The 15,390-nt window shown below is 52.5% G+C and overlaps 1 pseudogene across 1 annotated transcript in view; it reads left to right on the top strand.

The window, feature by feature from the left end:
- The window catches only part of LOC147084230 (uncharacterized), a 46,175-nt pseudogene extending 31,668 nt beyond the window's left edge, over window positions 1-14,507 (top strand). Inside the window, exon 3 of the transcript XR_015075828.1 lies at window positions 11,169-14,507. The product of XR_015075828.1 is annotated as an uncharacterized LOC147084230 (transcript). The remainder of the gene's footprint in view (window positions 1-11,168) is intronic.
- The last annotated feature ends 883 nt before the right edge of the window (window positions 14,508-15,390 follow it).

Raw genomic sequence — 15,390 nt, 5'->3', positions numbered from 1 at the left:
TGAGTATTGTGTGCAGTTTTGGTCGCCTTATCTGAAGAAGGATGTTCTTGCCATGGAGGGAGTGCAGCGAAGATTCACCAGACTGATACCTGGGATGGCAGGAATTACGTATGAAGAGAGATTGGGTCGATTAGGCTTGTACTCACTGGAGTTTAGAAGAATGAAAGGGGATCTCATTGAAACTTATAAAATTCTAACATGACTTGACAGACTAGATGCAGGAAGGATGTTCCCGATGGTTGTGGATTCCAGAACCAGGGGTCACATAGAAACTTCAAAGATAGGAGCAGGAGTAGGCCATTCAACACCTCGAGCCTGCTCCGCCATTCAATGCGATCATGGCTGATCATCCAAATTCAGTACCTTGCTTTCTCCCCATATCCCTTGATCCCTTTAGCATTAAGAAATATATCTAACTCCTTCTTGAATATATTTAATGAATTGGCCTCTACTGCCTTCTGTGGTAGAGAATTCCACAGGTTCACCACTCTCTGGGTGAAGAAATTCCTCAATTCTGTCCTAAATGGCTTACCCCTTATCCTTAGACTTAGAGATGAGGAGGAATTTCTTCACCCAGAGAGTGGTGAACCTGTGGAATTCTCTACCACAGAAGGCAGTAGAGGCCAATTCATTAAATATGTTCAAGAAGGAGTTAGATATATTTCTTAAGGCTAAAGGGATCAAGGGATATGGGGAGAAGACAGGGACAGGGTACTGAATTTGGATGATCAGCCATGATCTCATTGAATGGTGGAGCAGGCTCAAGGGGCCGAATGGCCTACTCCTGCTCCTATCTTCTATGTTTCTTCTATGTTTAATCAGAAGAACACATGAGAGGGCGGTGGGTGTCCCTTTAAATGTGGAGGGGGTGGGTGTCCCTTTAAATGTGGAGGGGGTGGGTGTCCCTTTAAATGTGGAGAGGCGGGGCCGCGCATGCTCATTCGGCCCCCTCACCACAACACCAGGCTGCCAGTGCGCCTGCGCGGGACCTCTGGGGAGCAGACGGAAGGCCGGGCCCGGGGGCGAGGCAGAATCAGCGGCCGAAGTAAAGTCAAGTGTTGGGGAATCGATTTAAATCGAGGTGAGGGAGGAGCGGAGAGCGAGATTATAAAGTAAAATACGAGAAAAGCCAAACCCGAGAGTCGGGCGGGTGGAACCTCCGCAGACACCGAACGGAGCGGATTGAGCCGCGCGGGGGGGCGGAGTGAGCCGGAGCAATGTGATTCTGACTGACGGGAGCTCTGACCAATAGGAAGAGGGCTGAGCTGGGAGGACTGAACTGGGAGGCCTGGTCCTCCAACCAATGGCGGCGCGGAAAGGGGGCGGGGCCTTCTCTCCAGCTCAGGTGCGCTGGGGCCGATTGTGACGCGCTGTCCCCAGGTGAGAGCAGCTCAGGCAGCACAGAGCTGGGGCTGGAATCTGGGAGAGGGGCCGCAGGCAGCACAGAGCTGGGGCTGGAATCTGGGAGAGGGGCCACAGGCAGCACAGAGCTGGGGCTGGAATCTGGGAGAGGGGCCGCAGGCAGCACAGAGCTGGGGCTGGAATCTGGGAGAGGGGCCGCAGGCAGCACAGAGCTGGGGCTGGAATCTGGGAGAGGGGCCGCAGGCAGCACAGAGCTGGGGCTGGAATCTGGGAGAGGGGCCGCAGGCAGCACAGAGCTGGGGCTGGAATCTGGGAGAGGGGCCGCAGGCAGCACAGAGCTGGGGCTGGAATCTGGGAGAGGGGCCGCAAGCAGCAGGCCTGGCAAAGGGGCATAAGCTTTACAATACAAGCTTCTTTCAAATGTAAAATTGTTTCCTACAGACAGCCTTGGTCACTCTGCAGAAAATAACTGTTTAACAATTCATCATAACTGCCCTGCTTTAGGAGAGGCGTAGAGTGCAAAAGCAAGGAAGTTATGATGAAACTGTGTAAAAGACTGGAGTCAGCTGTGGCTCAGTGGATAGCAGAGTCAGAAGGTTGTGGGTTCAAATCCCGCTCCAGGGACTTGAGCATATAAAGCGAGGCTGACACTCCAGTGCGGTGCTGAGGGAGCGCCGCACTGTCGGAGGGGCAGTGCTGAGGGAGCACCGCACTGTCGGAGGGGCAGTACTGAGGGAGCGCCGCACTGTCGGAGGGGCAGTACTGAGGGAGCGCCGCACTGTCGGAGGGGCAGTACTGAGGGAGCGCCGCACTGTCGGAGGGGCAGTACTGAGGGAGCGCCGCACTGTCGGAGGGGCAGTACTGAGGGAGCGCCGCACTGTCGGAGGGGCAGTACTGAGGGAGCGCCGCACTGTCGGAGGGGCAGTACTGAGGGAGCGCCGCACTGTCGGAGGGGCAGTACTGAGGGAGTGCTGCACTGTCGGAGGGGCAGTACTGACATTGTGCTGCACTGTCGGAGGGGCAGTACTGAGGGAGTGCTGCACTGTCGGAGGGGCAGTGCTGAGGGAGCGCCGCACTGTCGGAGGGGCAGTGTTGAGGTAGCTCCGCACTGTCGGAGGGGCAGTACTGAGGGGGCGCCGCACTGTTGGAGGGGGCAGTGCTGAGGGAGTGCCGCACTGTCGGAGGGGCAGTACTGAGGGAGTGCTGCACTATTGAAGGGGCAGTACTGAGGGAGTGCTGCACTGTCGGAGGGGCGGTGCTGAGGGAGCGCTGCACTGTCGGAGGGGCAGTACTGAGGGAGCGCCGCACTGTCAGAGGGGCAGTACTGAGGGAGCGCTGCTCCGTCGGAGGGGCAGTACTGACATTGTGCTGCACTGTCGGAGGGGCAGTATTGAGGGAGCGCTGCACTGTCGGAGGGGCAGTACTGAGGGAGAGCCGCATTGTCGGAGGGGCAGTAATGAAGGAGCGCTGCAGTGTCGGAGGTGCCGTCCTACGGGTGAGACGTTAAACCGAGGCCCCCGTGTGCCCCCTCAGGTGGATGTAAAAGATCCCGTGGTGCTATTTCGAAGAAGTTATCCCCGGTGTTTTGAGCCCAATATTTATCCCTCAATCAACATGACAAAAAAACTGTTTATCTGGTCATTATCACATTGCTGTTTGTGGGAGCTTGCTGTGCGCAAATTGGCTGCTGCGTTTCCCACATTACAACAGTACACTTCAAAAGTACTTCATTGGCTGTAAAGCGCTTTGGGACGTCCGGTGGTCGTGAAAGGCAGTTAAGAAGGCAAATGGTCTGCTGGCCTTCATTACAAGAGAATTTGAGTACAGGAGTAAAGAAGTCTTACTCCAATTATATCTTCTTCTTTCTTCTTAGGCAGTCCCTCGGAACTGAGGATGACTTGCTTCCACATTAAAAATGAGTTCTCGGGTGTAAGGGTAAACCGGGAGAGCTTCTTCTCCCTGAGACGGACCCTCTGATATAAAGGGTCGACTGGATCCGTGTTTATCTGTAATTTAAACAGAGGTCTGGTCGTCTTCCGAGCTCTTTCCCCTAGAGGAGAGGGTAGAATGGGGGTCTTTAGTGTTAAATGGTTTCACCTGGGTCCATTGCTTCCATCGCATACCCATCGGTTCCTGTAGACAAACACACGTATCACTTGTCATTAATACAGTACATGGCCCCATCCAACGGCCCCCATTCCCTTTCTTCCGATAACTTGCGTCATTACCTGTTGACCTATTCTGGGCAACTCGTCTGGTTTAAGTCCAGCATTCTGCCATTCTAGATCTTTAATCTGTTGTTGGTTCCTTACTTCTTTATTTAGTGCTTGTACCTCCTGATTTAGTTGTACTAAATATCGCCTTAATCTATCTTGTACTGGTCCTGGTTCTCCCACCCCTCCATCCAAATCCTCTGGTAGTCTCATAGCTCGTCCTGTCATTACTTCATAGGGGCTCAGTCCGGTCGTTCGTCCTGGGGTGGCTCGCAGCCTCATTAGTATGCTGGGTAATAATTCCGACCATCCCTTCCCTGTTTCTTGGATGACTTTTGTCAGCGTGTTTTTCAGTGTCCTATTCATTCTTTCTACCATCCCCGAGCTCTGGGGGTGATATGGTATGTGATATTTTTGTGTCACATGTAGCAGCTTACAGATTTTCATTATTTTGCTGGTGAAATGAGTGCCGTTGTCTGAGTCAATTTGCAGAGGCACTCCCCAATGGGGTATAACCTCGGTAGCCAATATTAGTGCAACTGTTTTTGCAGAGCAATCTCGGGTGGCAAAGGCTTCCACCCAGCTGGTAAATTGGTCAATTATTACCAGGCAATATTTCTTCCCCCGGTCCTGCGCTAAGGGGCCAGTAAAGTCAATTTGTAAATGTTCCCAGGGTCCTTGGGGCCTGGGTTGGTTTGCTACTCTAACTCGACATCTCTGTCCTACATTATTCTTGCGCATATTATACAGCGGTGGCAATATTTCGCTACTTCCTGACCTATCTTTGGCCACCACCAGTACTGTGTCAGTAGGTGCAACATGTTACTTCTGCCAGTATGTGTTACACCATGGTATAGCGCCATCAGTTGTTGTCGACAACATTCCGGTGCCACCACCTGGTTACGTGGGCCCCATTTCCAAATTCCATCTGGTAATTGCGCGCCAGCTTGTCTCCATTTCTCCTTTTGCTCTTTACGAGTATTTTCTTGTAGCTCCATTATGTTCACTTCCTGTACCCCACTGACTATCATGACCATATTTATTTAGCTTTTGAATGCGTCCTCTGGTTGCATTTCTTCCGCAGCTAGTTTTGCGGCTAGATCTGCATACCTATTCCCCATAGGGGCCTGGTCCTGGGGTTCATAGAAACATAGAAGATAGGAGCAGGAGTGGGCCATTCGGCCCCTCGAGCCTGCTCCGCCATTCAATGAGATCATGGCTGATCATCCAAATTCAGTACCCTGTACCTGCCTTCTCCCCATATCCCTTGATCCCTTTAGCCTTAGGAAATATATCCAACTCCTTCTTGAATATATTTAATGAATTGGCCTCCACTGCCTTCTGTGGTAGAGAATTCCACAGGTTCACCACTCTCTGGGTGAAGAAATTCCTCCTCATCTGTCCTAAATGGCTTACCCCTTATCCTTAGACTGTGACCCCTGGTTCTGGACTCCCCGACCATCGGGAACATCCTTCCTGCATCCAGTCTGTCCAGTCCTGTTAGAATTTTATAAGTTTCAATGAGATCCCCTCTCATTCTTCTAAACTCCAGCGAGTATAAGCCTAATCGACCCAATCTCTCCTCATACATCATTCCTGCCATCCCAGGTATCAGTCTGGTGAATCTTCGCTGCACTCCCTCCATGGCAAGAACATCCTTCCTCAGATAAGACGACCAAAACTGCACACAATACTCAAGGTGTGGTCTCACCAAGGCCCTGTACAACTGCAGCAAGAAATCCTTGTTCTTGTACTCGAACCCTCTCGCTATGAAGGCCAACATACCATTTGCCGCCTTAACCGCCTGCTGCACCTGCATGCTTAACTTCAACGACTGGTGCACAAGGACGCCCAGGTCTCGTTGTACTTCCCCTTCTCCCAATCTATTGCCATTCAGATAATAATCTGCCTTCCTGTTTTTGACACCAAAGTGGATAACCTCGCATTTATCCACGTTATATTGCATCTGCCATGCTTCTGCCCAATCACCCAACCTGTCCAAATCATACTGGAGTTTCTCGGCATCCTCACAGCACACACGCCCACCCAGCTTTGTGTCGTCTGCAAACTTGGAGATATTACATCTAGTTCCCTCATCCAGATCATTTATATTGTGAATAGCTGGGGTCCAAGGACCGATCCCTGCGGTACCCCACTAGTCACTGCCTGCCACTCGGAAAAAGAGCCGTTTATTCCAACTGTTTGCTTCCTGTCTGCCAACCAGTTCTCTATCCAAGTCAATACCTTGCCCCAAATCCCATGTGCCTTAACTTTACACGCTAATCTCTTATGCGGGACCTTATTGAAAGCCTTTTGAAAGTCCAAATACACCACATCCACTGGTTCTGCCTTATCTATTTTACCAGTTACATCCTCAAAAAATTCCAGTGGATTAGTCAAGCACGATTTACCTTTTGTAAATCCATGTTGACTTTGTCCGATCCGGTCACTTTTTTCCAAGTGCTCTGCTATTACATCCTTTATAATGGACTCTCGCATTTTCCCCACTACCGATGTCAGGCTTACCGGTCTGTAATTCCCCATTTTCTCTCTACCACCTTTTTTGAATAGTGGTGTGACATTAGCTACCTGCCAATCCATGGGTACTGTTCCAGGTTCCATCGAATGTTGGAAGATGATCAGCAATGCATCTACTATTTCTAGGGCCACTTCCTTAAGTACCCTAGGATGTAGATTATCAGGCCCTGGGGATTTATCGGCCTTCAATCCCATCAATTTCCCAAACACCATTTCCCAGAAATATTGATTTCTTTCAGTTCCATCCTCTCATCAGACCCTATGTTCCCCGACATCTCTGGGAGGTTATTTGTGTCCTCCTTTGTGAAGACAGAACCAAAGTATGTGTTTAAGACCAGGACCAGTGCAAGATAGATTAAGGCGATACTTAGTACAACTAAATCAGGAGGTACAAGCACTAAATAAAGAAGTAAGGAACCAACAACAGATTAAAGATCTAGAAAGGCAGAATGCTGGACTTAAACCAGATGAGTTGCCCAGAATAGGTCAACAAGTAATGACGCAAGTTATCGGAAGAAAGGGAATGGGGGCCGTTGGATGGGGCCATGTACTGTATTAATGACAAGTGATACGTGTGTTTGTCTCCAGGGACCGATGGGTATGCGATGGAAGCAATGGACCCAGGTGAAACCATTTAACACTAAAGACCCCCATTCTACCCTCTCCTCTAGAGGGAAAGAGCTCGGAAGACGACCAGACCTCTGTTTAAATTACAGATAAACATGGATCCAGTCGACCCTTTATATCAGAGGGTCCGTCTCGGGGAGAAGAAGCTCTCCCGGTTTACCCTTACACCTGAGAACTCATTTTTAATGTGGAAGCAAGTCATCCTCGGTTCCGAGGGACTGCCTAAGAAAGTAGAAGATATAATTGGAGTAAGACTTCTTTACTCCTGTACTCAAATCCTCTTGTAATGAAGGCCAGCATACCATTTGCCTTCTTAACTGCCTTTCACGACCACCGGACGTCCCAAAGCGCTTTACAGCCAATGAAGTACTTTTGAAGTGTATTCACTGTTGTAATGTGGGAAACACGGCAGCCAATTTGCGCACAGCAATCTCCCACAAACAGCAATGTGATAATGGCCAGATAAAGATTTTTCGTCATGTTGATTGAGGGATAAATATGGGGCTCAAAACACCGGGGATAACGTCTTCGAAATAGCACCATGGGATCTTTTACATCGACCTGAGGGGGCAGGCGGGGGCCTCGGTTTAACGTCTCACCCGTAGGACGGCACCTCCGACACTGCAGCGCTCCTTCATTACTGCCCCTCTGACAGTGCGGCGCTCCCTCAGTACTGCCCCTCCGACAGTGCGGCGCTCCCTCAGTACTGCCCCTCCGACAGTGCGGCGCTCCCTCAGTACTGCCCCTCCTACGGTGCGGCGCTCCCTCAGTACTGCCCCTCCGACAGTGCGGCGCTCCCTCAGTACTGCCCCTCCTACGGTGCGGCGCTCCCTCAGTACTGCCCCTCCGACAGTGCGGCGCTCCCTCAGCACTGCCCCTCCAACAATGTGGCGCTCCTTCAGTACTGCCCCTCCGACAGTGCGGCGCTCCCTCAGTACTGCCCCTCCTACGGTGCGGCGCTCCCTCAGTACTGCCCCTCCGACAGTGCAGCGCTCCCTCAGTACTGCCCCTCCGACAGTGCGGCGCTCCCTCAGTACAGCCGCTCCGACAGTGCGGTGCTCCCTCAGTACTGCCCCTCCGACAGTGCAGCGCTCCCTCAGTACTGCCCCTCCGACAGTGCGGCGCTCCCTCAATACTGCCCCTCCGACAGTGCCGCGCTCCCTCAGTACTGCCCCTCCGACAGTGCAGCGCTCCCTCAGCACCGCACTGGAGTGTCAGCCTCGCTTTATATGCTCAAGTCCCTGGAGCGGGATTTGAACCCACAACCTTCTGACTCTGCTATCCACTGAGCCACAGCTGACTCCAGTCTTTTACACAGTTTCATCATAACTTCCTTGCTTTTGCACTCTACGCCTCTCCTAAAGCAGGGGAGTTGTGATGAATTGTTAAACAGTTTTTTTTTTTTTTTTTTGCAGTGACCAAGGCTGTCTGTAGGAAACAATTTTGCATTTGAAAGAAGCTTGTATTGTGAAGCTTCTGCCCCTTTGCCAGGCCCGCTGCCTGCGGCCCCTCTCCCAGATTCCAGCCCCAGCTCTGTGCTGCCTGCGGCCCCTCTCCCAGATTCCAGCCCCAGCTCTGTGCTGCCTGCGGCCCCTCTCCCAGATTCCAGCCCCAGCTCTGTGCTGCCTGCGGCCCCTCTCCCAGATTCCAGCCCCAGCTCTGTGCTGCCTGCGGCCCCTCTCCCAGATTCCAGCCCCAGCTCTGTGCTGCCTGAGCTGCTCTCACCTGGGGACAGCGCGTCACAATCGGCCCCAGCGCACCTGAGCTGGGGAGGCGGCCCCGCCCCCTTGCCGCGCCGCCATTGGTTGGAGGACCAGGCCGCCCAGATCAGTCCTCCCACCTCAGCCCTCGTCCTATTGATCAGAGCTCCCGTCAGTCACAAACGCGGGTCGGGTCTCCATCCATCTGATTGGGCCTCTTCTTGTGATGATGTCACAATCGGCCCCAGCGCACCTGAGCTGGGGAGGCGGCCCCGCCCCCTAGCCGCGCCGCTATTGGTTGGAGGACCAGGCCGCCCAGTTCAGTCCTCCCAGCCCAGCCCTCTTCCTACTGGTCAGCGCTCCCGTCAGTCAGAATCACATTGCTCCGGCTCACTCCGCCAACCCCGCGTGTCTCTATCCGATCCGTCCGGTTTCCGCGGAGGTCCCGCCCGCCCCGACTCTCAGGTTTGGTTTTTCTCGTCTTTTAGTTTATAATCTCGCTCTCCACCTCACCTCGATTTAAATCGATTCCCCAACAGTTTACCCCGGCCGCTGATTCCGCTTCTTCCCCGGGCCCGTCTTCCGGCTGCTCCCCGGAGGCCCCGCGCAGGCGCACTGGCAGCCTGGTGTTGTGGTGAAGGGGCCGAATGAGCATGCGCGGCCCCGCCTCTCCACATTTAAAGGGACTCCATCCCCCTCCACATTTAAAGGGACACCCGCCCCCTCCACATTTAAAGGGACAACCACCCCCTCCACATTTAAAGAGACACCAGACCCACCACATTTAAAGGGACAACCACCCCCTCCACATTTAAAGAGACTCCCACCCCCACCCCTCCACATTTAAAGGGACACCCACCCCCTCCGCATTTAAGGGGACATTCACCTCCACCACATTTAAAGGGACACCCACCCCCTCCACGTTTAAAGGGACATCCACCCCTCCACGTTTAAAGGGACACCCACCCCCTCCACGTTTAAAGGGACATCCACCCCCTCCACGTTTAAAGGGACACCCACCCCCTCCACGTTTAAAGGGACATCCACCCCTCCACATTTAAAGGGGCACCCACTCCCCTCCACATTTAAAGGGACACCCACCCTCTCCACATTTAAAGGGACTTCCTCGCCCCTCTCGTGTGTTCCTCTGATTAAAGGGACTGTGAAAATTACCCCGGCCACAGCACTTTAGCAAGGATGTGAAAGACCTTTAGAGCTAGCCAGTGGCTCCATTGGGAGCACCCTCGTCTCTGAGTCAGAAAGTTGTGGGTTCAAAGTCCCCACTCCAGGGACTTGAGCACATAAATCTAGGCTGACGCTGCGGGGCAGTGCCGAAGGAGCACCACACTGTCGGAGGAGCTGTATTTGGGGGCCGCGGCCCTGTCGGAGGGGCGGTACTGAGGGTGCGCCGCCCTGTCGGAGGGGCGGTACTGAGGGTGTGCCGCACTGTCGGAGGGGCAGTACTGAGGGTGCACTGCACTGTCAGAGGGGCAGTACTGAGGGAGTGCCGCACTGTCGGAGGGGCAGTACTGAGGAAGCGCTGCACTGTCGGAGGGGCAGTACTGAGGGAGCGCCGCACTGTCGGAGGGGCAGTACTGAGGGAGCGCTGCACTGTCGGAGGAGCAGTACTGAGGGAGCGCCGCACTGTCGGAGGAGCGGTGCTTCGGGGGTGCGGCCCTGTTGGAGGGGCAGTACTGAGGGAGCGCCGCACTGTCGGAGGAGCAGTACTGAGGGAGCGCCGCACTGTCGGAGGGGCAGTACAGAGGGAGCGCCGCACTGTCGGAGGGGCAGTCCTGAGGGAGTGCTGCACTGTCGGAGGGGCAGTACTGAGGGAGCACCGCACTGTCGGAGGGGCAGTGCTGAGGGAGCGCCGCTCTGTCGGAGGGTCAGTACTGAGGGAGCGCCGCACTGTCGGAGGGGCAGTACTGAGGGAGCACCGCACTGTCGGAGGGGCAGTACTGAGGGAGCACCGCACTGTCGGAGAGGCAGTACTGAGGGAGCACCGCACTGTCGGAGAGGCAGTACTGAGGGAGCGCCATACTGTCGGAGGGTCAGTACTGAGGGAGCACCGCACTGTCAGAGTGGCAGTACTGAGGGAGCGCCGCTCTTTCAGATGGGCAGTACTGAGGGAGCGCCGCACTGTCGGAGGGCTGTCTTTCGGATGAGACGTTCAGGTGGACATAAAAGATCCCATTATTTCGAAGAAGGGCAGGAGAGTTATCCCCGGTGTCCTGGCCATTATTTATCATGCAAATTGGCTGCAGTGTTTCCCACATTACAACAGCGACTACACTTCAAAAGTGATTCATTGGCTGTAAAACCATTGGTCGTGAAAGGCTCTGTATAAAGGCCAGTCTTTCTTTCTTTTCTCTCCTGTATTTACATTAATTACTTATATAAACCTCTTTTACCGTCTCCTGCAAGGGGAGAATTACAGACGGGCAACTTAACGCAAACTTCACACGAAGATCTGACGGAGTCACTCGATTCATCAGGACCTGAATATCATCGACATATGGAAGCGGAAAGCAGCAATCAGAGTGCGGGCAAACTGCACACGTGTCTTGTGTATGGACGTGGATTCAACCGAAGGTGCAGCCTGGGGAGGCACAAGTGTAACCAAAGCGAGGAGAATCCGTGCAAATGTCGGGAATGCGGGATAGGATTCAGTTGCCTCTCCGAGCTGGAGACTCATCAAGGCAGTCACTCTGTGAAATGGTCGTTCACCTGCTCCGTGTGTGGGAAGGGATTCACTCAACAATCCGCCCCGCTGAGACACTGGCGAGTTCACACCAACGAGAAGCCATTCGCCTGCTCTCACTGTGAGAAGAGGTTTAACCAGTCTTGCCACCTGTTGATACACGAGCGTGTTCACACCAATGAGAGACCTTTTCAGTGCTCCGACTGCAAGAAGGGCTTCAGAAGATCCAGCAACCTGATACAGCACCAGCAAGTTCACACCGGGGAGAGGCCGTTCACCTGCTCTGTGTGCGGGAAGGGATTCACTCTCTCCTCCACCCTGCTGACACACCAGCGAGTTCACACCGGGGAGAGGTCGTTCACCTGCTCCGTGTGCGATAAGGGATTCACTAAACAATCCGCCCTGCTGACACACCAGCGAGCTCACACCGGGGAGATGCCGTTCACCTGCGCCGTGTGCAAGAAGGGATTCAGCCATTCTAACTCACTGCGGGTGCACCAGCGAGCTCACACTGACGAGAGACCCTGCAAGTGCCCTGACTGTGAGAAGAGCTTTAAAAGCGCCGAGGATGTGTCGAGGCATCAACGCATTCACACCGGCGAGAGGCCGTTCAGCTGCTCTCACTGCGGAAAGAGGTTTGCTAAGTCATCGAACCTGGTGATACACCAGCGACATCACACCAGGGAGAGGCCGTTCACCTGCTCCGTGTGCGGGAAGGGATTTATCCAGTCCCACACTCTGCTGGTACATGAACGTGGGCACACTGACTAGAGGCCGTTCTCCTGCTCCGAGTGTGGGAAAGGATTCACTCGTCCCTCCTCTCTGCGGGAACACCAGCTGGTTCACACTGACGAGAGGCCGTTCTCCTGCTCCGAGTGCGGGAAAGGATACACTCGTCCCTCCTCTCTGCGGCTGCACCAGCGAGTCCACACTGACGAGAGGCCGTTCACCTGCTCCGAGTGTGGGAAAGGATTCACTCGTCCCTCCACTCTGCGGGAACACCAGCTGGTTCACACTGACGAGAGGCCGTTCTCCTGCTCCGAGTGCGGGAAAGGATTCACTCGCCTCACCTCTCTGCAGGAACACCAGCTGGTACACACTGATGAGAGGCCGTTTAAATGTTCCGACTGCGACAAGAGTTTCAAATGCTCCAAGGGCCTGAAGAAGCATCGACGCATCCACACCGGGGAGAGCCCGTTCAGCTGCTCTCACTGCGGGAAGAGGTTTACGCACTCATCCGCTCTTCTGAAACACCAGCGCACCCACACTGGGAAGAGGCCGTTCCCCTGCTCAGTGTGTGAAAAGGGATTCACCAGTTCATTTCACCTGCTGAGACACCAGCGAGTTCACACCTGAGCTCACTGGTCCCATTCTGCTGTTAATCACATGAAGGACTATTCTGTGTTAATAATGGCAATTAGGGGGTTGGGGGGCGGTTTGAAGATGCTGATAATAACCCCAGTAAATAGGCTGGAGATTAAGAGGGGTCAGCCTCGGCTCAGTGGGTGACCCTCTCACCTCTAGAGTCAGAAGGTCGTGGGTTTGAGTCCCACTCTGGAGACTTGAGCACGTAATCTAAGCTGACACTCCAGGGCAGTACTGAGGGACAGCTGCTCTGTCAGAGGTGCCATACCATTTGCCTTCTTAACCGCCTGTTGCACCTGCATGCTTACCTTCAGCGACTGGTACACATGGACGCCCAGGTCTCGTTGCATTTCCCCATCTCCCAATCTATTGCCGTTCAGATAATAATCTGCCTTCCTGTTTTTGCCACCAAAGTGGATAACCTCGCATTTATCCACATTATATTGCATCTGCCATGTTTCTGCCCAATCACCCAACCTGTCCAAATCATACTGGAGTTTCTCGGCATCCTCCTCACAGCACACACGCCCACCCAGCTTTGTGTCATCTGCAAACTTCGAGATATTACATCTAGTTCCCTCGTCTAGATCATTTATATATATTGTGAATAGCTGGGGTCCTCGCACCGATCCCTGCATTACACCACTAGTCACTGCCTGCCACTCGGAAAAAGACCCGTTTATTCCAACTCTTTGCTTCCTGTCTGCCAGCCAGTTCTCTATCCAAGACAGTACCTTACCCCCAATCCCATGGGCTTTTACTTTGCACGCTAATCTCTTCTGCGGGACCTTATCGAAAGCCTTCTGAAAGTCCAAATACATCACATCCACTGGTTTTCCCTTATCTATTCTACCAGTTACATCCTCAAAAAATTCCAGTAGATTAGTCAAGCACGATTTACCTTTTGTAAATCCATGTTGACTTTGTCCGATCCTGTCACTGTTTTCCAAGTGCTCTGCTATTACATCTTTTATAATGGACTCTAGCATTTTCCCCACTACCGATGTCAGGCTTACTGGTCTATAATTCCCCGTTTTCTCTCTACCACCTTTTTTAAATAGTGGGGTTACATTAGCTACCCTCCAATCCATGGGTACTGTTCCAGAGTCTATAGAATTTTGGAAGATGATCAGCAATGCATCTACTATTTATAGGGCCACTTCCTTAAGTACCCTAAGATGTAGATTAGCAGGCCCTGGGGATTTATATACAGACCCCCAAACAGTAATGCTGAGGTTTGGGATGGTATTAAATGGGAAATTAGAGATGCGTGCAATAAGGGCACAGTAGTTATCATGGGTGACTTTAATCTACATATAGTTTGGGCTAACCAAATTAGTAACAATACTGTGGAGGAGGAATTCCTAGAGTTAATATGGGATGGTTTCCTGGACCAATATGTCGAGGAACCAACTAGAGATCAGGCCATCTTAGATTGGGTATTATGTAATGAGAAAGGAATAATTAGCAATCTTGTTGTGCGAGGCCCCTTGGGGCGGAGCGATCATAATATGATAGAATTCTTCATTTAAGATGGAGAGTGAAGTATTTGACTCAGAGACTCGGGTCCTGAATTTAAATAAAGGAAACTACGATGGTATGAGACTATGTTACATTGGATTACATAGGACATACGGCACAGAAACAGGCCATTCGGCCCAACCAGTCCAAGCTCCACTCGAGCCTTCTCCCGTCTTTCCTCATCTAAATCTATCAGCATAATCCTCTATTCCATTCTCCCTCATATGCTTGTCCAGCCTCCCCTTAAATTCAATAGCAAAATACTGTGGATGCTGGAAATCTGAAATAACAACAGAAAATGCCAGAGCAGCATCCATGGAGAGAGAAACGGAGTTAACGTTTCAGGTCTGGGACCCTTCATCAGAACTGTGTGGTCTAACCAAGGTTCGATACATGTTTAGCATAACTTCCCTACTTTTCAATTCTATCCCTCGAGAAATAAACCCTAGTGTTTGGTTTGCTTTTTTTATGGCCTTGCTAACCTGTGGTGCAACTTTTAGTAATTTGTGTATGTGTACTCCGAGATCCCTTTGTTCCTCTACCCCACCTAGGCTCGCACCCTCCAAGTGATAAGTGAGCTCCCTATTCTTCCTACCAACAGTGGACCCAGCACTGATCCTTGTGGAACACCACCACCCACCTTCTGCCACTGTCAACAGCCACCTTTTACCATTGATTTGTGAAATAAAGTCTATCAATCAGACGTCTCAATGTTTCCTGTTCCATGAGCTTGTTTCGGGGGTCTGGCTCAGCGACTATCCTGTAATCACACCAACAAGTCCCACTGGGCTGAACAATGGAGGAGAGGCGTTGGAGGAGGATGGTGTGATCAACCGTGGTGAAGCTCGCAGACAGGTCGAGAAGGATGAAGAGAGATAGTCCACCGGTTACAGCCGCAGAGGATGTAATTCGTGACTTTTTATGAGGGCCGTTTCATAGAATCATAGAAGGCTACAGCACGGAAGGAGGCCATTTCGGCCCATCGTGTCCGCGCCGGCCAACAACGAGCCATCCAGCCTATTCCCACTTCCCAGCTCTTGGTCCGTAGCCCTGCAGGTTACAGCATCCCAAGTGCACATCCAAGTACTTTTTAAATGTGGTTAGGGTTCCTGCCTCTACCACGCTTTCAGGCAGTGAGTTCCAGACCCCCACAACCCTCTGGGTGAAGATATTTCCCCTCAAATCCCCTCTAAACCTTCCCCCAATTACTTTAAATCTGTGCCCCCTGGTTTTTGACCCCTCTGCTAAGGGAAATAGGTCCTTTCTATCCACTTTATCTAGGCCCCTCATAAATTTGTACATCTCAATAAGGTCTCCCCTCAGTCTCCTCTGTTCCAAGGAAAACAAAGCCAGCGTATCCAGT

Source organism: Somniosus microcephalus, unplaced genomic scaffold (genome assembly GCF_052327205.1).
Source record: "Somniosus microcephalus isolate GS21.2 unplaced genomic scaffold, FLI_Smic_1.0 unresolved_chr9, whole genome shotgun sequence".
NCBI classification, from domain to species: domain Eukaryota; kingdom Metazoa; phylum Chordata; class Chondrichthyes; order Squaliformes; family Somniosidae; genus Somniosus; species Somniosus microcephalus.
Note: the sequence above shows the minus strand (reverse complement) of the source record. Positions and strands in the feature narration are given on the sequence as shown.